Here is a 26478-nt window from a genome sequence, read left to right on the forward strand (position 1 = left end):
AAGTCTAACTGCTCTTTTTGTTTGTTTCTGTTCTTGTAGAGGACACTGACTAGTACAGATGTTAAACAGATGTGAATCTACTGGTGGATGGTAAATCTAAGGTAAATTCAGACATATTTCAGTGCCCAGTGACTTAAAGTTCAAACTATACAAGAACTGTGAGTTAAAGGTCCAAATATACTCTACTGGGTATGTGGCTGTCAGCAGGAGATGGTTAATCAGATAGTTCTGGGTCAGAGACCACTGAAACATCTCTAATGTAATTCTGTTCTACAGTTGGAGGTGCCAAATATGATTTGAGAGGATGTGGTATGGTTTTGTAATACAGGAATTTAGAGACATTGGACTGAGAATTTCTAATAAGGTTTTCTCCAGCAAAATTGCTTACCCTAGACAATTCAGATGCTTGTGCATTAAAAAAATTATTGTGCTTATGCTAAAGTTGGGTTATTAAAATGTGAAAATGGGTTGTTCCTCTATTCGGGGCATATGGAATTGCTAATATTTCCTATTTAAGAAATTATTTAGATAAAGATCATAATATAAAGACAGTGGTAGATGAAAAGGTAGTTGAAGATGTATTTGGGGATCAGTGATTTTTTTGGACGGAGGATGCCTGATCCTAGATCACCAGTAAGTATGGGTAAGTTTAGTGGTACAGGAACTAGCTTCTAACATGGCTCATGAGATCACATCTCCAGACACATCCTATCCAGTAACACTTCTAGCACTTAACCTAAACAGCAGTGATGGTAGCTTTACGGCTGTCGTTCAGATGCACAAGGTGATGATAGGGGTAATGAGTTTTACTTAGCACTTGATTATTTTCAACACAGGAATGCTGAGGAGGTAGTAGGAGTGTTTGACATAGATTTGAACCGCCAGAGAATTAGGGCTCTAGGATAATCTGAAGAGAGCATGGACTATGAAGGAGTTGGCAAGGAATTTTGTGAGAAACTTGACATCTCACTCAAGCCATGAGCAGAGCCAGAACAAGGAAGACTAGGGCTTTCTGAACTGTCTTGAGGACTTGGTAAAGAGAGCTGTAGGAAATAGTTTCAAGTATGAAAAGGATAGAAGTAGTTACCTGGAAGTTATTCTCCATAAAGGTGCTTAAAAAGGCAATGGTAGTAAGAAATGTTAAAGATACAGCTAAAACAAAAGCAGAGTAGAATATTCCAGAGAAGGCAGAGTATCCTTTCTTTGTGGGTTTGTTTTCTGTTTGGCAGACTGGTGGAAAACTCCCTGAAATTCCAGTCTATCTCACTGGAGGAGATTAATTGATAGAGTTTGAAGAGGAATGCTTATGGAAGACACCCCCTGCTTCTGTGTGGCGGAAATATCAATGGGTTTTGGAGGATTTATAGTGAAATGAAGATCATCCTTTTAGACCCCAAGCCAGAGAGAATCATGCTTAATCACCACCAGCAAGTGAAACTCACAATCTTTGGACTACGCACATATCAACTCACAATGGAACAGCTACACATGCATTTTGTGGAATGACAGAATGTATGGTCTTTGAAATCTTGATGAGAAGTCATTGTGATCACACTGTGGATTGTGGGAGTTTGGGAAGATTATAGTGTGACATGCTGAGCAGGGGAACAAAAGGAAAGAACTGACAAAACCCTCAAATGCAAACTTAATTTACTTCCCTACCTCATATAAGAAGCCAAAGATCTGCTCAAAAACTGCATCAAAACAAAACAAAACCCCAAACAACAACAACAACAACAACAACAACAACAACAACAAAACACTGCTTCTTCTTCTTCTCCTCTTGGAGCTGGTCTGGGGGACACTGCACCAGGAAATTTCAAGCTCATCCATTTTTCAGGCACATTGACAAGAAAGAGCTTCTAGCTCAGAAGACAAAGTCCCCTTGTATGTATTTACTGTAATTCAAAGATGATGTGACTCCCTTTCATTCCAACTTTTCATGTTAGACACTTGTTGACAGCCCAGATAACTCAACTCTTAGTGAAAATATCACCAAGTCTTTCTAGGATTTATATATGTGACTCCAACAATATGTGACAATGGGAAAGGGAAGCACACAGCTGATCACTAGCATGATTATTGATAGCCCACGAACACCCTCAGTTTAGCCAATTTTCCTCTGGAGGTTGCTGGGGTAGAGGTGCTGCTGCTCACCTGGCCAGTCTCCAGACACCTGTAGAGTACCTGCCAGTAACAAGTGGTTCAGAACAAATGACTGAAATGGGCAAGGAAGCATCAGCATCACTTCTAATTTGACAGCTGGAGCATTTCCTATTCATCTCTAAATACCTTTGTATGAATCTATGATAAAACAATGCTTTAATAGATTGAGTGAAGAAAGAAAGAGGGAGGGAGGATGTGTGAGCATCATACAGTATGAAAGAAGCACAGTGAGAATGTTCATGTCAGTGTTGTTTTCTGGAGCCATTTTGATGGAAGGAAAGTAAACACGGGTTTTTTTCTTTTGAAAAATCAGTAGTGTAAAGAAAGAACCCCCAAAGCAAAGCCTTAAGCAGAAGCAATGTTGTGGAACATACAGTTACATGGGCTGATAAACGATCCTAAGGACATTACCTCAACCTTTTCAAGGATTTTCATGTTGTTGTGGCTTCAAACTGACAGTATTGAGGACAAGATGTTGCTTTTGAGTCATTTTCAAATTCTAATTGTGTTGAAGAAGGGTGATCCTTTCAGTAGGCCAAATTATGAAACTGCCTGTCATTCTTTCAACATTCTTGCCTGTCATTGAATGCAAAAATTAGCATTCAAGCTTGGTTAAACCATTTTTTTCAGCAAATATGAAATCAAAGACAAAAGAAACTTAATTGGTGTTTTAAGTGTAAACAATCTGAATCTTAAAAAAATATAAATACATATTCTTCAAGGAAAATTTTTGAATCAGCTCATTATGGAAAACATGCCAAACTTTAAAATAGAAAATTATTGATTGCTGTGAAGAAAGCCAGCTTTGGTTTCTTTTCTTGATGAAATAAAATGCAAATGAATCATAGTTTATAAACAACACTTTCATTTAGCACATCTGTGTGTATATGTGAAATATGCCACGTGGCCTTCTTGTTAATAAAAATACCTAAGAGTAACTTGGATAGGAATACTAGAAAGTCAGATTCTTTTAATCTACCAGATGGCTTCTTGGAAGTCTCCAGATGGTAGAGAGTTTACATACGGAATAAGGTACTGGCGACCTAGCCAAAAGTAAAGTAGATAAGTATTAGCTCTTAGTCAGTTCCCAGGCTTGTGGGCTCTTTATCTCAGAGGGAGCTGCATGAGCATAGGATTAGTGACACTATGATCTAATGAACTGCAGGGCCTGGCTTTTCTAGGCTCAGAGGCCAGGCAAAGGGAAATAGAAGGTGCCCTTGGTCAGCCACTTCTACTAAGACACATAATGCCATTGTATCCTTCACCAGAACAGAATGATAGCCAGTCTTGAGAGTAAGGCCTGCAGTTCTGTGCTCTGGGCTAAAGAAGAATGTTGTGAGTGAAGCTCTGGAAAGGAAGATGAAGGACATGACTGGGGTGGAACATTCTAGACCATTAGCTCTACAGATGCGGTGTTCAGTTTAGCATCATCAATATCACTGAGAGTTCATAGCTGTGTCTCAGACCTACAGAATCAGGATCTTGAGAGGTGCAGACTGCTGGTCTGCACTGAGCAAGCTCAGTGTGTGGTTTAAGAACCATGGGTGCCCATTGGTCAGTCAGTTGTTACCTTTAGAGTGCATTGTTTATGCTTATATAGGCAAGAAGTACTGTAATTGGAGTACAAAGGTTAGATAAGTATTTTTCCAGCATCTTTCAAACTTTTGCTTTGAACGAAATGTTTATTACTTTTGAAAAGTTCTGCTGTGTACTTGGTATCTCTGCTGCATTATTTACTTGTTGCTGTCAATCAGACTCTATTAATTAAGTGCTATCTTAATTTCCATTTTACAGATGAAGAGACAATGAGATTAAGAATCTCATTAAAGCTTTGGAAGCTAATAAGTAGCAGAGCTGAATTTTGAACCTGGGGAGTTTCACAAAATGAACTAGTCCTTCCTGACCACTAAGCTGAACTGCATGGGTTCTTAATTTCCCAATACACCCTTTTTTGTGCAGAACACTGTGTACCATGCACACTGTGGTAATTTTTTGATTAGTGTTTTTCTACTTTGGGTATGTTGTAAGCATGGCATGCCATGCTAACTCATTGCTTGTGCATCGAAATGGTAAACAATGTCAGCACATTAGCACTCAGAAGAGCTGAGAACTTGTGAGCTGGACTTCATACACACTGTGTTTTAATCTTTCACTTGCTGAATTTACACCCTCCCCCTCCTCCCCGAAAGCCTTCCCTTGTCATACATAATATGAATAGTTTACCATTTTTCCACTCAAGGGTTTCCTGTGTCACACTGGCATCTTCTGCTGTTTTAGGCCAAGGGTAAACTAATGAGCTTCAACGATTTTAAATCAGCCAAAATATTGTTGTGGGCTAAGCATGCAATTAGTCTTTTTTTCCTCTCCTGTTGGCAAGTTTTCTGTAATTGGAAATGTTGTGGTGACACTGTTTTAAATTCCAAGTGTGAGGTATTTCTGTAGCACACACCTCCTGTCCCTGTGTGTATGAGTGATTGGGTGTGGGTCAAAGAGACTAGAAACATTAATTTTAATTCAGAAGTGGCTCCAGAGAGACAAGTTAATTTTCTAAATCAGTCTGGTGAGGGTTGGAGCTGGGAAAATGCATTCAAAGAAAAATGTCCTGAACTCTGCTAAAACAATTATGAGGTAATAGACTCAGGAGTGAACTGGCTACCAAGGTTTTATAACATTTTCGGAGCTTTGAGTGACTTGCTTGGAAACTCTAGGTTCTAAATATTGTCCATTCTAAGACAAATGGATTCTTCATATTTCAATGTCTCTGAAACATTGTGGGTATGTAATTGATGGATGTGTGGTAAGATGCCAACCTGATAGTTTTCAACAGCGTAGCAATAGAAATAGTGTTTTCATAGAACTTTGTAGTGGAAGGAATCCAGACAATATTTATGTTGGATTTTATTTTTAATTATAGGCAAACACTCATGCAAGTCACCACCCTGATAATTTAAGTCTATGTCTTGGGGTAGGGGGAGTTCACTGGCTTTACTGTGCTAACCAACACATCTCTGTTGGCCTTCTTTTAAAATCTAATTTTTATTTTGGGTTTTTAAATCCCTTTCTCCCTACTCCATCCCAATCCCTTCCAAGACCCCATCACGAGGTAGGGGAGAAAGAAGATTATTTGCACATATATTATGGGATGGATGCGTTCTCCTGCTCTAATGCCAGAGAATCGCAACAATGACTCCCACGGGAGCTATTGCAAAAGGTGGAAACGTGACACTGACATGCACTCAGTGGGAGGGACTCCATGCCTGGTGCTGTAACCTTAGCTGTCTACCCATGTCTCACGAGGCCATAGAACCTAGATGAGGTCCTACTAGTGCTATTTTCCTCAGACCGTTGTCATCCTGAAGTGCAATCTGAATATTTATCCCTTGTTGACATCTGATGGCTGGAGGAGGGGGAAGAGTTCTTTCCTCCTGAAATGCTCCCCATGCCCAATAAACGGCTATCCACACATACACTACTGGCAACACTAAGTGGGCTCAGTAGATTGAAAAGGAAAGCATGTGAAATTAAGGGACAAAAGTGGTAATAGGGACAGGTGAGCTATTTGAGGGGAGGGAATTGGTTAGATTTGATAAAAATACATTATATGCATGTATAAAACTGTCAAATAATAAAACACATGCACAGAATGCTAAAATATAAATACTTATCCTCACCTGTCCCTCCCAGCCTTCACCAAAGAAACTTCCTTTTGCAGTAGAAGAAGGACACGATCACACGAGGCCACAAATGGTCACAATGCAGAGAACAACTGACATAGAGGGCCCAGCCCCAGAAGATACATTTAGAACATAAGCCTTGCAGCTAAGGCTCAGAGAACATGGCAGAAGAGGGCGTGAAAAGATCTAAGAGCCAGAGGAAAGGAACACTTGCAAGATAATCTCTTCTTAAAAACAAAAGCTACAAACAAAAAACTCAAGAAGATACAAAGTGTGTGTGTGTGTGTGTGTGTGCGCGCGTGTGTGTATATGCGTGTATACGTGTGTGCATGTGTATGTGTGTGTGTAAGTGTATGTGTGTGTATGTGTTGGGTCTGAGAGGGGTTGTGGGGAGCAGAGGAGAGTGAATATGTTCAAGATACACTGTGTGAAACTTATTTATTTTTGTGACATTCTTAAAACCCAATAAATTAAAAAGGGAAATATTAAGTAAAAAGGAAGCAGAGTTCTGAAATTTCTATGACCTTTGAGGATTAAAAACTGTGTGTGTTTTAAAATTTAATACATTTTAATTAACATAAAATATAACACTTTTCTTTTTTTTTCTTCCTCTAACCCTCTCATGCTCCTCAACTACTAAATTGATAGTAATTAATAGTCTCTTTTACTTTGATGTTTTTTCATACATATACACAGATATTTAGATGCAACTTGATGAATCGGGCATGTGCCTGTGTGTGTGTGCACGCGCGCGCGTGTGTGTGTGTGTGTGTGTGTGTGTGTGTGTGTGTCTATGTGTGTGTGTTCCGCGATGACCACTTTGTATTAGATAACCAATAACAATGCTCACTTTAAAGAATGAAAACCAATCTCTTTTATTATATCATATATCTTTTCATATATCAAACTTTTCATATATCAAAGCAAAAAGGAAGTGTTTGGGATGTCTGGTGTAAGCTCTTGATTTGGGAGTAGAGGTTCAGCACCCAGGTGCTTAGCAAAAACTGTAACAGCAAACCCGTGGACAGCGCGAATGAGATTGCAGTGCAGTGATGGCTACTATTATAGAAAGTGAAGCTGCTTTGATTATGGCTAACAGTTATTTATTGTATAATGAAGCTGCTGGCTGGGGTTTCAGAAGTGGCTCTTTCTGTGTGGTATAGGCTGTGGAAGACACAGACCTGGGATGCAGGTAGAATTTATTTCCTCTGCGAGAGTCAGAGCATCCCCATTTCGGACCTTAAGGACCAGAGTATCTGTACAACTACTCAACGCTTGCCATCACATCCCCAAAGCAGCTCTAGGCAATGTGGGAAGGAGTGGGTGTGATGGAGCTCCAGGAATACTACCTGGGAGGTACTTGTTCAGGAGTCTGAGATTTACAGTTTCTGGGGAGTGCATCCCACAGGTTGGTTTTTCTGTCCGCCGCTCCAACACAAAGTGGTTTTGAGAAGGGCCAGAGATGCTGATCAGACTCTAGATTTTGTACTTTCCCCACCCCCAACATTAAGAGCATGACCTTCCACTCTGTTTAAATGGTAGAAATTATACTTTACCTGGTCAATTTATTACCACAACCAGCATGTTCAGTATATTAAGCGGATTCAGTTTATTTCACTGAACAGATCGGTCAAGAAGTCATTAGAGGGTGCTGCCGCCAAAGCATAACCTTGATGTCATCTAGACAGATACTCATCCAGGAGCCAATCTACCTGAACATCAGTTTACTGGTAATCTACATTTCTCACTGAACCTAATATGAGAACATCTAATTAAATCATATTGTGGAGAGGGCACAGCTTGCCTTAGAATTAATTTCACCAAATAATTAGGAAACTTCTGAAGTTGTTGCAAATACTGGTAACAGGAACTCATTTGCAAATTGCCTAAGCATTTTTATTTTGGGAGACACAGGTCATCTATTTTTGTCTGGGGAAGTCACAGGATGGGTGTGTGTCCTAGAGTCTAAATTGAGGGAATGCAATCTGTATGCAAAGAAGTGACTTTCAAACTCTCAGAAGGAAGAGCAAGGCCTCATTTGGTTGGAGCAGCTGCTGCTGAGGTGAGCGTCAGTGAACCATTCTGATATGTCTGTTGCCACCTGTCACATGTAGGCACTCGGTGGGGGCTTTGTTTCCTGATATTGAATTGAGTTTTACTTTCCTGCATGGAGGGAGGCTGACTTCTTTAATGACCATTTAGGTTGATTTTTAAAGTTTTTAGTCATGTTGGGAGTTAAAAATAATTTCATTTTGGGCCTTAAAAGCTTCCCTGTTCCCTTTCATCATCCACATTACATACCTGTTTCAGGAATTCCCTATTCCCCCCACCCTCACTTTCCTCTAAACCCAGCAAAGACCAGACTTGTGTCCAGAACTACGTGGTATATTTGTTGGGAGAACAGTTTTCGTTTCCATAGGTCCCCTTTGATGAGCTTTTGCACAGATGAGAGGGTTTAAGATGTTGGGATGAAAGAGGCTATCTTCCCATGCCCTGCTTTGCACCTGTGTTTTAGGATCTGCCCTTGTGCTTCCACAGCAAGCACTTTAATGGTTGCTATTTCCCCAGCCCAAAGGCATGTGTTAGTGCTGGAAACTGTGGGGCAGAAGGTGTTCCTTGTTGCTTTCTTTCCTCAACCTATGGTTTCATTCCTGAATCCTTCCTCTTCCTATCCTTGCTGAGTTAATGCCCTTCCTTTCAACTAGTCAGCAGCCCAGTGGTTGTGGGAAGATGCTCACCCCAGTCATGTAGGAGGGATCCTGGGAGAAATTCACAAGATTATCCACATGTTTTGGTGTGATGTTGTCCACCATCTATCATACACAATTTACCCTCTAGGCCAACTTCTCCTTCTTAGCCTTCTTTTGTGGGAAACCATTCCCGCTTTCTATTGACCCACAGGAATTGGGGGTTGTGGCACTTAAATCAATCTTGGGCCCCATTTAACATCTACTATTGTGGTTTGGTCTCAGGAGGTGTTAACATTGCTTTGACTGCTGTTCTGTTTAGTCCCTTCCTGGAACAGGAAGACATCTCTATGAGGGGTCTGCCTTTATTTTATTAATAAGTAGTCACCCGGGTCATCCTGGGTTATACAGAATTCATGGTAGGCTAGAGCTTACCAGATGATCCCACGAAACAACTGAATTTCAGTACTCTGTACTGGGTTCTACTCAATTTCACCTCAACAGGCAATATCTTTTCTCTCAATATCTGCCTTAACTTTTTTTTTCAAAAAAAGAAAATTTTTTCTTAGCAATTTTCTATATTGTTCTTAGCCATTCTGATGGGTGTAAGATGGAATCTCAGAGTTGTTTTGATTTGCATTTCCCTGATGACTAAGCCACATGGGAGAATAGCAAAATAAAAGGATCCAGAGGGTCCTAGAAACCTACAAATAGAACAATATGATAGGCAGATTTGGGCCCAGGGGTCCCGCTCAAACTAAGGCACCAGCCAAGGACAATACAGGAGGTAAACTTTAAACCCCTTCCCAGATCTAGCCAATGGTCAGAATATTCTCCACAGTTGAGTGGAGAGTGTGATACGACTTTCTCACATACTCTGGTGCCTCACATTTGACCATGTCCCCTGGAGGGGAGACCTGGTGGCACTCAGAGGAAGGACAGCAAGTAGCCAAGAAGAGACTTGATACCCTATGAGAATATATAGGGGGACGTAATCCCCTCAGGAAACAGTCATAGGGGAGGGAAATAATGGGAAAATGGGGGGGGGAAGGAATGGGAGGATACAAGGGATGGGATAAACATTGAGATGTAACAAGAATAAATTAATAAAAAAAAAAAAAATAAAATGTACATTTCCTACTAAAAAAAAAAAAAAAATAAAGTCCAACTCCACTGAAAAAAAAAAAAAAAAAAAATTTTCTATATTGTAAATGACCATGCTGATTTTTATGTTCCACTAACTTAATACATAGTTTTTTTTTTAATAACAAGATGGGTAAGAAATCTAAAGTTATTTGTCTATGCTTTACATGTGCTTATGAGAGTTCAGTAGCATTATGATCACTATGCTTCTGGAGTTTTAGGTGTGTAACCTGTGATGACTATCATTTGAAACAGAGTTATCATAGACCTTGCCATCCCTGTCCTTTTTTTTTTTCCCTTGTAACAGGCACTAGTAACAAGGGGAAACAAAAACATCACACCTGCTCAAAAGGGCCTCGAAATTTAGAAGCGAAGTTTAATTAAAATGCCAAATGCATGCCCAATCTAGATCAAACCCTAACAAGGTCATAGGACTTGGGGACAAATCTGTACCTTCAGTTGTAAAGCTGCTGGCAATAGTTACGGAAAAGGGAGAGACCATTTTCTCTAAGACTGTAGCCTCTGGTAAGTTGAGTAAGCTCAAGTGGAGACCACATGTCTGAGAATATTTGGGCAGCAAAAATTGATCATAAAGGGTTAAACAAACCTAGCAAAATAGCAGGAGATAAAGTTGGGTCAATGAGGAAGTGTGGAGGGATCTAGGAAGAGTTGGCAGATGAGGGTCAACATGAATAAAAACCTCAAAGAGTTCATTAAAATCCATTTCTTGGCCACGTAGGACTGAGTAGGTAGGGTTGGAATCAGTGCCACTCTCCTATGTCTTGTGGGTGTGCATGAGGCAGGGTGCTTTTATTTTGAACAGATGGAGTTGATTCCTATATCTGATTGTAAATGTTTTTGAGAAATAGAACCGGGTGCTTTTTATTCTAGGACCAGGTGTGATTTACGTGTGGATCTTTGACAACCACTGTCAGTTTCTAGCATCAATATTTTGTGACTTTGACCTTCCCTTTGTTTCTTTAAGGAATGCACTCCTTCTCCACTTTTTCTCCTCTGAAAATGCATTTCCCGTTTCATCTGTCCTACTTAAAACTTAGCCCCACCCCCTTGCTTCATTGTGCTTGTTTCTGAATTAAGAAGGTCTGTCCCGTCCATTGGATGACTGCCAAGCCTTCAGAGTTTAGAGTGTGGGATGATATGGTGACAACATCCGGCTGACTTTTAAGGACCTTACATCTCTGCTGTTGTTTACCATCTCCAAATTCCATCTGGGCTTGCTGACAGGAACCTTGACACCATCTGCAAAACTTGTAATAAAGCCGTTTTGTTCCGAAGAAAGGGGAAATAGCAAGCTGAAGCCTGTTAGGGAAATGTCGGATTTGTGCTTCCTTGGGAAGACGGAACAGGTGTGCGTTAGTGCACGCTTCTGCTGTAGGTGAACGTCCTTAGAATACATCTGCAGATAGGGCCTGTGTGCATGCTGCATCCTTCTTTTATTTGTTAGGCAAGGTCATGAGCCCAGGAAGTTCACAAAAATGTGGGACTTCTCCAGGATGACTTAAAGCTTTTAAATTGCATTTGCTTATTTTGCACCTGTGCAGGTTTATGAGCACATACATGCGGAGATCAGAGGAAATCTTGCAGAAGTCACTTCTCATCTGCAATCCGGATCCTGGGAATTAATCTTAGAGTATCTGGCTTGGCAGCAAACACCTTTACTTTTTAGTATATCTCGTTGGCCTGGTATGACTTTTGATGATGACATTTAGTCCACATTCGTGCATTTTAAAGCTAACTTCTTTAGTACAACTGTGCATTTTTCTTATGTATGGGACATGTTGATGTGTCCATACCTTCTTACTCTTTAACCAAAAGTTTTTTTGTGCAGAAAAAATAGTTAAAATGTATAGGGTTAAATGTCTTATACTGTCTAACACCTCCCCAGACAGTAATTCCTATGATTCTTCCAGTTCTAGAAGACGAGCATTATACTATTTGACTTTTATAGATGCTGCTGCTGCTGCTGCTGCTGCTGCTGCTTAGTCCACAGAGGACCTTGTCTATGACACTGTTCTAGGAAGTGGCAGAGCCAGGGCTTGCAATAAAGTGGTTATGTATTGACGAATAGCTGAACATTAGTCATTGTGCTGAAGAAGATCTCTGTATACACTGCTGACTGTATTGTAACTGCTACTGAGAATTATGTGATGTCCTTGCTCCATCTTCTTCGTGAGATCATCTCTTCTTTGCCTAGCCCTGGGATGCTCACCTTCTGTGCCTGTATCTCTGGACTTTGTGGTTCTTGTCTTACAGTTAGGTTTGCTATACAGGAGGTGACAGGAACAGGTGAGAGGCTGAGTATTTACTGACTGTAGGCTGGCCACTCTCATCAGTGTCTGTCTTCTTGTTCCTTGGCTCTAGGTCTCCTCAGGTGTGCTAAGATTACTGCCCTATCTTCTGTAGGATTTCATTCTGTGCAGGTCCTGATAGTTCATTGGCTCTGGGGTTTCCTTTGGGAATAGTTCTTACATTAAAAACTAACACATTGAGTCTGTTTTCTTTCTTTCTTTCTTTTTTTGAAAAAGAAAGAAAGGAAGGAAGGAAGGAAGGAAGGAAGAAAACAGAAAAAACGCAACGTGCGCAAGTTTCCAAATTTACACATTTTTTCTTACTGTTTTTCATTATTAAGAAATAACTCTGTTTTTAGAATGATTTAGTAAATAATGAATAGAAAAAAACTTCATAAACCTTGGGATCTATTAACTTTGTTTAGAACTGACAGTAGTAACAATAATTATGCAGCTACATAAAGTAATGGCTTTGGCGTTCTGAAGTGTGTCTGTTAATAACTATAGTGAACATTCCAAGGAGTCTGTTCTGTGCACCTTGGTGAGGAATATATATAAATGATCTCATATAATCCTCTGAGCAGTCCCAGGGGCATGGGGGAAGAATGCTTATTACTCTTATGTTGCAGACTAAGCAATAGAAATCAGATATTAAACCATCGTCTCAAGACAGCCACTCGCATGGGATTTATAGTCGAGTGGTTAGCTCTCAAATTCTTGTCTTTAAGCCATTGGCTCATGGCTCTCACATCGCATCTTATTTTGCTTTGAGAGCAACTTGAGAAGTAGGGCAGGAGGACACAGTTTTCCTCCCTTTGTTGTGGTTGAGAAGGATGAGGCGGAGTTGATTAACGTGACTTCCCTAAGACGGCAGAGCTAATTAGGCTATACTTACAAGTAGCAGGGCTGGTGACTTATGAGAAATCTTGGGGAAATCAAATAGCCTTCAGGGCATCACGGACAGAGATGAATGAGGGCTTAAATCATAGCTGCAGAGTGACTTAACCTTGAATAATTTAGCCTTTGAACCTCATTTGTAAAATGGGAGAAATGACCAACTCTTCACAGTGAATATGAAGATGATATTAAGAAACTGCCTGATAACTATGTTCAAACTCTCCTTTTTAAAAGTTTTATTTTGAAATTAGCTCACTCACTAGCAGGTTTCTATGAAGCTTTTTCCCCTTTCAGAATAAATGGGTTATTTAATAAGGCACAATGCACATCCCTAAAGGTTATTTGTCAGGGAGGCTTCTGGGGTCTCTAAAACAACACAGGCTTTTCCTATTGCACTTTGGTTACCCATTATAGCTTCCATGAAAAGATTCTGTTGCTGAGTATGCCAAACACTTGGGCTGTAGAATGTGGAGAAATCAGTATTAAAGCAAACAAGAGGCCCCGCCCCCCAACATCTCCCACTGGCTGGCTAACTTTTATAGTGCCATCAGTTACTCTGCCTTTGCTTCAGGAGAAAGGTACCAGTGAACGTACCCAGGGCTGCAATACTGACCTGCCAGGTAAGATGCCCTCAGTGATGCAATAGTAAAGTGCTTATTATGGGATAACTAACCACTTGCTTTCTGATTGGATTTAAGGCCTGCTTCACGGGAAGGCATTTCATAGCTGGTCCTGTACACCTGGCCAAAAGCTCATGGCTGAGGGAGGTTGAGGCACTAGGGTACACCTTCTATTGTTATTTTAGTAAATGGTCATGCTGTCAAATTGCCTTCTAAATTCTTACGCTTATACCTATAGACCCGGGCTGCTCTCAACTTGGGCCAGAGAAGCTTCTTTCTGTAGTAGGTAGCAGTCAGCTGAGAGATGTATAATTGGTTCTAAGTGCTAAGAACAAGAGACTAAGTGATCAGCTCTAAGTGGGTCATTTACATCCACAACTCACCACCATGAAGGCTTAGGTAAAATTGAGGGAGAGGAGGCAGAAAGAATGTAAGAGCTGGAGGCTAGGGAAGGGCACTGTGAAATTCTGTACTGTGAATGTGTTGTGGCCAACACAACCACAAACTCCTGCGCATCCTCTATACACAATCAAACCAGCTGAAATTCCAGTGTAGACAAGGTAGAGCTCTAGCTCAAGACTTATGGTGAGTGGCTCAGATTATAGGGAGAGTTATTCTTTTTTGTGGATGTGATCACTGGTAAGTTTTCCATGTTCCAGTGGATGTCCACACAGTCATGCATATATGTGGCACACTAACTATGCTTGGTAAAATATTTTTAAAAAATAACATGAACTTTAGAGGATGATGTGTTATGGTGAATATAGGGAATGTGATAAGAGGAATTGGAGGGGGTAAATAGAGGTGGATATGATCCTATTTTATTGTATAGTCATATGATAGTCTAAAAAATGAAAAAGTTAAGAACTACATGAAAATTTTCACCCAAATACTTAATTTTAAGGTGTTTCCCCAAAACCATCCAAGGGTAGAGGCATGGGCATAGCAGTAGCAAAGAAGCTGAGAACTGTTGGCTCTTCTTGGCAGCTGAGCACTCAGGGCAGTGTTGAACCCACAAGGGATGCTGCCTTCTGGGGAAGCTTGTCATGGCTAAGCAAAGTTTTCTTTGCATGTACTGGATGCCTGATATGGTAATAAAGAATTTAAAATTTTTTTACTTAATTTTTTTATTAATTTATTCTTGTTACATCTCAATGGTTATCCCATCCCTTGTATCCTCCCATTCTTCCCTCCCTCCCATTTTCCCCTTATTCCCCTCCCCTATGACTGTCTGAAGACTCTATTTTTGTGGTGTATTTTGTTGGAGGAAGGAGTTTCAAATTTAACATTAGCTAGTTAGGTCTGTGTCCATAGTCCAGTGCACTTAGTACATTTATGTAGGAGCAGCACTTTTGAAACAAAACAAAACAAAGAAAAAGTCTACTGTCTGTTCTGGAGAAGCCTTGATGTGTGGTATATTAATCCTTCTGTAAATGGCTTTCAGGTGTATTTTAATGTGATTTGAGATTTGGGTCTTTGCTTCATCATCCTAACAGGATAAGCCCCTTCCTTCTTTCTTACCTCTCTTGAACTGTGGTAGAACTTATCTGTAGAACTTTCCAAATGTAGTATTTTTGGGTTGAAAATCATCATGTTCTTTTCTTCATCTCTAAATTGAGAAATCATATTCCCAACAAATGTCCCTGCACATAACTGTGTTGTGAAGGAATTACATGGATTTCTTCCTGACCCATATCATGCCTGGGGTATTCTGCTGTTTGTTCAAAGTTCTGAGTACTCTCAAAGTTCTGGATATGCACCAGGACACTGGGAGGATAGAGGTACCGTCCCTGTATGCTAGAACATGATGCATAAGCGCTAACAATTGTAATAGAATATTCCGAGAACTGTAAGAGGCTGTGCACTTGGCACAGGGGCATCCATTGATAGTAATATTGAAAGCAATTGTGATGTTTTGAAAACATACTTAGAAAGGGTCCTAACATGCTAGTTGACTTGATTAAGAACCAGAACAGAGGACTATGATAAAAGCTCCCCACCTCCAGAAGTTGTGGGGAGGGATTATTTTGGCTATTTTCCAGTTGACAGAGCAATTTCCCTACATGATATTTTGGTATAAGAATGCACCATGAATATTGTCTCCATTGAGCATATCTCATGCCCCCAGCAGATGCAGATTTGTCCCTAAGAAAATAAAGATTTTTAAGTCAAACTTTAATTCAGTTTGAATTTCCTTCACTTATTTAAGGTTTACACTTTTATAAATATGAGATGGAAAAGTTTATCTTGAGGGTTTCAGTTGAACAGGACAGGCCCTCAAGGTTCATTCAGAACACACCCACTAACAATTCTGAGATAAGATGAAGTACATGTTTTTTTTGTCTTGTTTTTTTCAGGAAAAAAAAAAGTAGATGGCTAAATAAGCAAGTAGTCTCATCAGATTTTGCCAATAACCAGTAAAGTTGAATGGCTGGTAGTGCATTTGCTTGAATGTATTGTTTAAGTTTCCTAAATTAAAAGCCACATGGGCTTATTGTACGTGTGTGTGTGTGTGTGTTGTATCATGTGTATGTATGTGTGTGTGTTATGTGATGTGTGTGTGTGTAAACTAAAAACGAGTTCCTCTTCATCCTCTTCCTTTGCCTGCAGTCTCTTGAATACTGTATTGGCTACTGGAGTTAACAGTGGCTGTTGTTTCTTTTGCTCTTTGTTTACAAGGATATTTATTGTAAGGCTGAATATATAGTGGACTATGGACAAGACATATATAAAAGGGAAACTCTGACCCACAACCTGCACTACCAGGAAACTAGCTCATTGTTTCCATTTGTCAGTGCAGAAGCCAGCGCACTTTCTGTACCAGATGTGTAGGGAGTTAGATGCCATCTTTATCAGCTTGTCCAAGAAGCCAAACAATAGCCCCTACCATAATCATCCAAAGACAGCTGGGGCTTGACTTCCAACAGTTATCTCAATTTCTGCTTCTGTTCCCAATTTAGTATAACTGGGCCAGTTGTTTATCCAGCTTTCAGTAATGACATAGAGATACCCACCAGGTGTTCCTGCGTTAGCATCCTTCAATCAGAATGTACCCAAAGCCTTCTCCTTTTCAGCATTCCTGTGGTTCAAGTGTGAACCTTTCCTCACCAAAGCTCATGTATTGGAAACTTAATTCACAAATTCATATGCAAAGAACATTTGGAGGTAGAAATAATTAGGATTAGATGAAATGGTGGGAGTGGGATAAAGACATTAGTAGAGTCATAAGAAGATGGAGAGAGAGAGATGAGCTAGGAAACCCGTTCTATCTCCCTGTGTGATGTTCTCTGCCGTGGCAGGATGCAGCAAGAAGGATGTTCAGTGGATGCTTATAGTGGTGCTATGCTGGTGAAGTCAGATTACTGGCCAGGCACAATTCTCAGGATGAAGCATGGGCACTGCAGCAGTTAAGTGTAGCCACGTGATCAGTGGAATAATGGAGAACTGTTTTTTTAGCAGCTTTGAAAAAAATGTCTTAAGTGGTAGCTGGTGCGTATCCTTGTCCTTTCTCCCTCTCTCTCCCCAATTCAGCTGCCTTAACATGAACAGCAGTGGCCATCTTGGAAAAAAGAAGGTTAAGTGCCATAGTCCAGGGATAGGCAGCAGAAATTTGCAGGTATGCTGGTAATTTATGATGTGATACCACCATACAAGCCCTGATCTCCTAAAATTTTATGCAAGAGACAGAGTTCTTTGTTTAAATCTGTATTTTTGTAACAACACTTATATGGCTACATTTTGTTGTTCATTTTATTAAGACTTATTTTGTTTCTCTTTCCCAAGTCTCACAGTGTTAGGATATATAAAATGCCAAGGTCAGGGTTATATATTCTGGTTCTAACCAAGCAATTATGGACTGGAGGTTTGCTGATATGTGTTTGCTCATGTTGCTGGCTTCTCTGGCCACTTTCCTACCAATTTGTAGCAATTGAAACTTGCAAAGTCAATTAATTAAGTTTTGAAATATTTTCAGTGATCTACCATTTTGCGATGTGGAAGCCGTCTGCTGAAATTAAATCTTAACATTACCAGGGTGAATATCCAAATCTGTTTTTATTTGGCACTGCTGTGGCCCCTCCTGTTAATCCATTCCCCCTTTCATTTAGTTGATCACTTGTTCATTCAATGAACATTTTGACTAAAAATATTAAGTTTAATTCTCAAACCTATTGTCAGAGGCACTATAACTTTATTTAGCTAGCTTTTATTTTACACCAATTCTGTGCCTTCCTAATTCCTATCTTTCTTTCAATTACCTTCTCATAAGGATTTATGAAAGTGTTCTATAAGCACCCTCACTGTGAGTAGTGATGCAAGTAGGTGAGATATCGATTAGTCTTTTCCTAGTACTATTTAGTTCTAAGTCCTTTAGAGTCTGTTATAACCACTGCAGTAAATATTACAGATTTTTTTTGTTGTCATGGGAAGAACCATGCAGGCAAAGAAACTCACTGGATAAACCTCATTTCTTATGGTCAGTTACTTCTTCCTTTCCTCCTCCTAAACTACCATCACCTCCCAGGATTGCTCCTACCCAAAGCTTTCTTGCTTGCTCCCTGGTTCTTCTCCCACAAAGTATATATCAAACATTTTGGAAATGTATGCATCTTATACAGTACATAATAATTGTTTTCTTAAGGGTATGATTAAAAAGAAATTATTACCCAAATTTAAAATGCTAGACACTGTAATGCCTGACCTTTTGGTTGATCTACTGGACCATGAAATAGTCACTTTTTTCTTTCCATTTTTTTCCTTTTGTCAAAAGTAGATTGTTTTCTTATATAATATATCCTCATTACAGGTTTCCCTCTCTCCTTCCTTTTCTCCTTCCCTCCCTTCCCATCTCCTCTCCTCCAGATCCATTCCCTTTCTGTCTGATTTTCATTAGAAAATAACAGTTTTTTAAGAGATAAAAAAAAACAAAACAAAACAAAACAAAAAAAAACAAACACGGCAAAGTAAGATATAATAAGCTAACACAAAAACCATTACATCAAGGTAATGGACAAGGCAAACAAACCAGCAGAAGGGAAAGAGCCTCAAGAGCAGGCATAAGAACCAGAATCACACAGTCAGAAGTCTCACAAAAATACTAAGCTGGAAGCTGTAGTATATACAGAGAGGACTTGGCGCAGACCTGTGCATGCCCTGTGCATGCCCTGTGCATGCTGCGTCAGTCTCTGTGGGTTCTATGAGGCTTGCCTAATTGATTCAGAGGACCTGGTTATCCTTGTGTCTTCTGTTTCCTTCTGGCTCCTAGATTCTTGCTGCCTCCTCTTCATCCTCCCTGAGCTATGAGAGGAAGGATTTGATAGAGATATCTTATTTAGAGCTGTGTGTTCCAAGGACTCCCTCTCTGTGTAATGTCTGCCTGTGGGTATCTGCAGGACTCTGAACTACTGTACTGTTTAGTTATTACTATTTGTTTCACATTCTGAGCTGTGGCACACACACAACCACACACCCACTCAGCCCTGCCCCCCCCCCCCCCGACAATGGCATGGCTAGTGAGGATGACCCCTTGTATCCTAGATATTTTTTATATATTTATATATGACTATTTTCTAATACTATCAGTTTACTACAATAACTTTATAGAGAGACATAAAATGTCTTGAATATAAAAAATATATTTTTTTCTTATTTATACAAAGTTTCCATATGAGCCAATAGCCCGAGAACCATTTCAGCATCACATTCTAAGTACATAGATAATATATGACAAAATTGCTTTATTATTTAAATTAAAATACATTCCTAGAGACCTATATACCATTGATATTCTATTAAGACATCGCAAATTGTCCTTGCTGTCACTGCTTTTATTCCAGTACATCTTACTGTCATTTTATCACAGAGGGGACCCTGCTTTGAAGGATACAGAAGGTTCCTTTGAGGTAACAGACTCAAAACACATGGGAGTCAGTCTCTGAGGGTGGGGGAACACTGCTGCAGCTTTCATTTAAACAAAACATTGTACCTCTGGTAGATCTTTAGGTTTGTCAGAAGTAGAGCTGGGCAGCCGAGGCCGGGTAGGTGGGGGTGGTGGCTGGAGTGGTCAATGGATTGAAATAAGGATTTTTTCCAAATCTTATTACTGGAAAATTTCCCTAGTAATTTAAGATGCCATTTTTCGGAACTATGTTTTACTCTCCAGATGCAGCTTGGGAAATGCCTCATGACGTTATACTCATTTATGGCATTTATAGCACGTCCTTACTTCTCCATCATTATAGACTATACAATTTTGGAGGTAAATTACTCCATTTATTATCATTGCTGCTGCTGTTTCTTCATGACATTCATTTGTTTACGTGTGTTGGGTGGACAGGGATGTGAGTGTGCTACAGCACCCTCCAGGCAGTCAGAGGTCAATTTGCAGGAGTCGGTTCCCTCCTTCCATTTGTGGGTCCTGGAGACTGACCTCTTGTCATGAGGCTTGGTATCAGGAACCTTTACCCTCTGAACCATCTTTCCAACCCTCATTTTTTTAAATTAACTCAATTTTGATAACATTAGGGAGAATAATATACTTGCCTGTCAGTAGGACACTGTTCAAAATTTACGAAATCAAATCCTGGAAGGCAAAATGGTTATTTAATCAACCCCCCCGCCCCGTGTGTGTGTGTGTGTGTGTGTGTGTGTGTGTGTGTGTGTGTGTGTGTGCTTACTTGTAGGTGAAGTTGCATGTGCATGCACCTGTATGTATATGGGCAGGCCACAGGTTGATTTCTAGTGTCTGTTGCCCTGCCCCTGTTTGGTGACCCGCACTGAACACCTATGTCACTAGACTAGAGCCAACAAGCCCAAGGAGTCCTCCCACCTGCATCCTCAGCACTGAGTCTGTAGGTGTGCACTTGGTCTGTCATGTGGGTGCTGGGGACTCACACTCAGGACCTTCTTCTTGCATAGCAAGGTTCTAAAGATTTAGCCATTTCCCTGGTTGGTCAGTCATGTTTGGAGACCAGTAATCGTCTTAGATGTATGTATGTATGCTAACAGGTTTGAAGGAAAGCATACTGGTGCAGCTGCATTCACTCTAACGTTAATTCTATATTAGCATAGGATTAGGATAAGAGTTTGGTGCTTGTAACTAGCAGTTACATTTCCGGTTGGTTCAACCATATTAACTGACAATTTCACCTCCATCTGTTGTCCCTTGCTCCTTGGATTTTCCAGTCATAAAATTCCTAAGTATAATTGTGTATCATTTCTTTTTTTCCATATTTTTCCTGATGGGAAAACTCTGTGCTTTAAAGCACTAAACTGGCCTGCTTGGATCAGTGCGCTACTTATAAGTGCACCCAGTTCTACTTTATTGCAAAAATCCTCTAAGAAATTCTCTTTGCTAAAATCTCTTTATGTATCTCAATGGCACCTAGCATGTGCCTTATGCAGAACATTCAGGTCGCTATCTTATTGGATTTAAACTTTCCTATATCTGGAATATGAATAGTTACTGTGACAGTGAATTTTGTCTTTCTTTAAAAAAAAAAAAAGGTGCCTTAGCCAGTTAAAAGTTGTAATTGTTTGCCTTCTTGTGCCCTCGTTTTACCCTTCTTTTCTATTCTAAGCATGTATTTATAAACCAAGCTATTTCAGTTTCCACTGTGCCTCTTTCCATATGTATAAATATGCAGATATATGTATATATAAGCTATTTATTTCTAAATTTCTATTTAAAAATTCTTCAAAAACTCTAATGTTAATATTAAGGCAGGTCACTCACTGACAATTCCATTCTATCACTTTATTATCCGCCCCAGGGAAGCCCACAGGGCTGGATGACAGCCTCCTCTAGCCATGTCACTTTCTGGCATTTATTTGCTATAATATAGGGTGATGCAGATGATATCGGGTGACTTAGAAAGATTCATCAAGGTTAAATAAAGTCATTTCTTATGTCCAGTCTTAAGAAGCAATTTTATCTCCCCCCAGTCCCCTCCATCCCTGATGAGGTTTAGCTTACATATTTAGCTGGGTTCCATCAAACTACCCAGATGCAACTATTTCTAAATATCAAGTATCTGGGGATGCTTTGATTGATTCCCAAGGTTTCTGCCACAGAGTCACTCACCCAATACCCACCACCGTTTGTCCCTTCCACAAGCCTTTTGCTGTGCTCTGCTTGTCAGTGGAGCTGGATTATTTTTTTCATGAGTTTATCCTTCTGCCTCCTTTCTATACCCTCCCAAAGGTCTAAGTAGGCTGGTTTACAAAGGTGCACACACAGAGCCACATACTCTCTGCTCCTGATGACTGTGTGCTTTCGAGGAAGCATGTTTTCATGTAGTGCTGAGACTTTAACATGGAGATGTGGCAGGCAGTACCAGAAACCATATGAAAGACTGCATGGATGAAAGGTGAGAAGACCCAAGGGAGAGGGGATTGATTCCACATGAAAGTGGTGGGTAGACAGAGCACTACCAGCGGCATCAGTGATTCCTAGTCTCATATATGCATAATTTATATACAGTTCCCTATGGAGTACCCTACTTCTCACACATGTGTAATAAGTTCCTAATTTTTCCTTTGAAAATAAATCTGTGATGTTTAGGGCCAGTGTTTCAGCAAGCCTTAAAATGCAGGTCTAATCAATTTGACTTCTTGCATTGGTGTGCCCTTAAACATTTTATATTGGCTCATTAAGCAGGGTTAAAGGCAACTCCCCAAAGCCATTGCTGCAGAGACTGTTTTCTGTGTTTTTATCCTGGATATATTTGCTGCATTCAGAATTTGGTACCCAGACTTCTCAAAGTACCCACTGTGAATAATTTTATTCCTGTGTTTGAAATTATAAATTAATGTCAGCTAATAGACTCTGTGATTTATTGGACATAGCTCAGTAGCACCATCCCTTCTATTTTATTGAAGTCGATTTTGTTAAGCTCTGCTAAGGCTCATGGAGCCCCTCTGGGGCGTAGCATTACTCTAATTATAAATTCAGAGGAAACCCACTGAACCACACTGCATTGGTTTGTTACTGAGTAGAAACCTAGTAAAAATGAACAGTTTGTCAAGCACCTGATACATACCACAGATTTTTTTTACTTGGGTAGTAGCAAAAGATTATGGCCAACTCTCTCTCTCTCTCTCTCTCTCCCTCCCTCTCTCTCTCTCTCTCTCTCTCTCTCTCTCTCTCTCTCTCTCTCTCTCTCCCTCTCTCTGGTTTTTTTGAGACAGGGTTTTTCTGTGTAGCCCTGGCTGTCCTAGACTCACTTTGTAGACCAGGCTGGCCTCAAACTCACAGTGATCCGCCTCCCGAGTGCTGGGATTAAAGGCGTGCGCCACCATGCCCAGCTCTATGGCCAACTCTTGTGTAAGTCTTGTCTTCCCCTGAAGCTCCTTCATGGTCACTCTGTGTGCGTTTCTCATTTCACATTAATGAGCAGGTACTCATCATTCACAACATACCCAGGAGGGTTAGATGCGAAAGATCTAAAGGACAGAGGCATTCCTGTCCTAAGCCACTTGATATCTACTAAGGAGCATAGGAAATTGTCTTTTTTCCACATTTTCTAATATCTCTCCAGTGCCCAGGACAAGTTAGGTCCATAGCAATGTCCTAATAACAGCATTAAGCACATGGATAAAGGATATTATTTGGATTCAAGAAAGATTATGGAGCATCTGTAAACCAGAAAACATTGATCTTTTAGAAGCACCATTTTTCAGAATCTGGGAGTAGACATCTGGCAGGTTGGAACAGAGCAAGTGCTTCTGGTACTCAGCGAGGTACGGGTTTGTGGACACAGGGCGGCTGTGCGCCCTTGTGGGTGGAATTGCACTGGGAGTGAAGTTGAGTCTGGATACCTATGTGTGGGATCTGACCGTCATCCACACAGACTCCAATTGCATCTCAGAAGACATCTGTTCCATCCCACAATGGTGAATTTACCTCAGGTGTTAAGACACTCTCCACAGACCTCTAAAAAGAAGCTGTTAGGCTTCACCTGGAAAAGTGGGAATTGTAATCCCATACTGGAATTACTTCAACTATAAAAATATTCATGTAGAAATGATAAAATTTTTGTTTATACTCAAAAAAGTACCTGCAGCTACTTATATCTTTCTTTATATGCAGAATGGTATAATTTTAACACGACTATCATGTCTCATTTTCTTTTTGCTAATGAAACCTTGAAAATATTTCCTGGATTCTTTGTTTTATGTAGTCCATGCTTTCCTGAAAGTTCACTATCAGTTTGCACACACAGTCTCATCCCTTTTCCTTACATCCTACATAATAGGACACACAGATCTCACACACACAGTTTAATGGCTTGGAGAATAGCAAACCCCTCTATAACCATTGCCTCAATAAAAACATGAAGTGTTCCTGCCATCCCAGAGAATCCCTGTGTGCCTTCCTAGACAGCACCCTTGGAGGCAACATTGTTCTGATTTATATCAACATGGATTTTCTCTTTCTTTGGTTTGGTGGGATCTAACATCATGTCCTTTGCGTGCAATTTCTTATGCTCGATGTTACCCTATTGGTTTTCTCTTTATGTTTTGTTGAATCCTGGTTGCTAACCTTTCTCATTATATTTTCAAATTGGTATTATGGCTGTCCTCAGGGAGGCCACCATCCCCTTTGTTCTGACATTATACTTCCGTTAATGTGCCAAGAGTTCCCAATAGTTATTGTAGTATCTTTACTATTCTATGTACACGGTACTGGCTTGTTAGTTATTGCAGTATCTTTACTATCCTATGTATGTGGTACTGGGGTGTTTGTTAGTTACTACAGCAGCTTTACTGTTTTGTGTATGTGGCACTGGATTGTTAGTTATTGAAGTATCTTTATTGTTTTGTGTATGTGGTACTGGATTGTTAGTTATTGCAGTAGCTTTACTGTTCTGTGTATGTGCTAGTGAATTGAAAAGTGAGACTTCCAAGCAAGACTGCTACATGTCTAACTCCTGGATTTGCCTTTTGTCATCTTTAGAAGACAGAAGAAACTGTCTCTGAAATATGTAAAATTTAAATAAGGAAAATGCCTGTGACCCATTAATGTCATTAAATTCAGGAATTTAACAACTTCTTACCTGTCCCTTGGGCTAGTGTCCAGATATAAGTGAGTATATACCACTCACTCTTTCTGCTTCTGGATGAACTCACTCATTATGGCCATTTCTAGTTCAATCCATTTGTCCACAAATTTCGGGAATTCCTTGTTTTCAATAGCTGAGTAGTATTCCATAGTGTAAATGTACCAGAGTTTCTTTATCCATTCTTCTGCTGAGGGACACTTAGGCTGTTTCCATGTTCTGGCTATTATGAATAAGGCTGCTATGAACATGGTTGAGCAAAGTTTCTTGTTGTGTGCTGGAGCATCTTCTGGGTATATTCCAAGGAGCGGAATAGCTGAGTCTTGAGGAAGCCCTATTCCCAGTTTTCTGAGATAGCGCCAGATAGATTACCAAAATGGCTGTACTAGTTTGCATTCCCACCAGCAATGAAGGAGTGTTCCTCTCTCTCCACATCCTCGCCAGCATGTGGAAACCTACCAACTCTTGAGCAAGTTGTGGAGTCTGTTCTGCATCAGTTCTGTAATGTGCACATTTGATGATCAGATAGTCCAGATCTTTATCCACGACACTCTTAGTTGGACAGACAACACCAGTGATAGACTAGCACAAAATTAACAACTGTTCTTTCCTTTTAAACTGATGTACTAATCGATTCTCCTGGGAAACTGGCATGCAGACATTTTCAGACTCACTGAAGCATATTATTTCTCTGTTATCAAGATGTCAAGAATATTCTACAAGTCTATAGGATTCAGAGGCCTTGCAGGCCCTACAGAGACAAAGACACATGCTATCTCTGCTTTCTTTTCTCCTTCCTTCCTTCCTTCCTTCCTTCCTTCCTTCCTTCCTTCCTTCCTTCCATTCTTCCTCTCCCACTAACCTGGATGCAGTCACACTCACTGGCTTTTGTCTTATGGCAATTCTCCTGCCTCAGCCTCCAAAATGTTGGGGATGTAGTTGTTTTACCCAGCACAATCACTCCTTGGATATGTCATCAGTTTATCTATGGAAATCTCCTAGACTAGCCTTTTCATAATCGACCTTATAATCTCAAAAATTAAAAAGGAAAGTACTGCTTTACCCTACAAAAATGTTACATATAGTGTTTAAAATTATCTTTCAGGGGAAAAAGCAGGAGAAATAAATATAAGGACGTTTCAGTTGAAAATCCCCTTTTAATGTCTTTAACTTCAAAATCAGTAACTTCTTGTTATGACTTCTCATGAATAGATTTTATTACATCTTTTCCTTGCCTTAACACATCTAGAATGTCCTGTAGTTTCAACAAAATAAAGATTAAACTGTGTCACATTTTTTTCCCAAAATATGTTTTCTTTGGTCGACATCTCAAGCTGTCATCATGGCTGAGCTATTCTAGATAAAACATAGGCAAACACATGCTTAGGAATGTGTGGTTTATTTACCCTGCTTGTCATTTTCTCACTCTTGAGCATGAGAATTGATTATATGATTAATGAAGGTATGATAGGAAAAGCAGTGTTTACATTTTTTGCCTACTTTGAAAGTTAAAGACTTTTTTTTAATGTAAAATAAAACCGGAAGCAAACTGATTTTGAGCATCCTTGAGGGCATGGGCCAGACACCTTCTTGTATATCTTTGCTAATGTTTTTATGTCATAGGGATGCAATAAATAGTACTAAGGGATAGCAATTATGCTAATTCTGGTAGGCTGTCCCCACATGTAATATACATCCCATAACTGGAAATGTACTTGCAGTAGTTAGTAACTGTTCTACTAATTGTCTGCCTGTATGGTACAGTGTTTTCCAAAGGTCAAAGAACAACTTGTCTTCATATCTGCAATTTCATGAGTGGTAGGGGTGATGCTCTGCTGCCTAAGAGGTCACAGAAGGTCAAATAGAGGCCACAAAAGGTCACATAGAGGTCGCAGAAGGTCATGCACAGAGGAAGACAGCATCTT

General features: G+C 40.0%; 1 pseudogene; it reads left to right on the plus strand.

Annotated features, from left to right (window-relative positions):
* Nucleotides 1-1064: 1064 nt before the first annotated feature.
* Nucleotides 1065-11674, plus strand: LOC127204292 (ribosomal protein S6 kinase beta-1-like; annotated as a pseudogene).
* The last annotated feature ends 14804 nt before the right edge of the window (nucleotides 11675-26478 follow it).

This window comes from Acomys russatus, chromosome 20 (assembly GCF_903995435.1).
Source record: "Acomys russatus chromosome 20, mAcoRus1.1, whole genome shotgun sequence".
NCBI classification, from domain to species: Eukaryota; Metazoa; Chordata; class Mammalia; order Rodentia; family Muridae; genus Acomys; species Acomys russatus.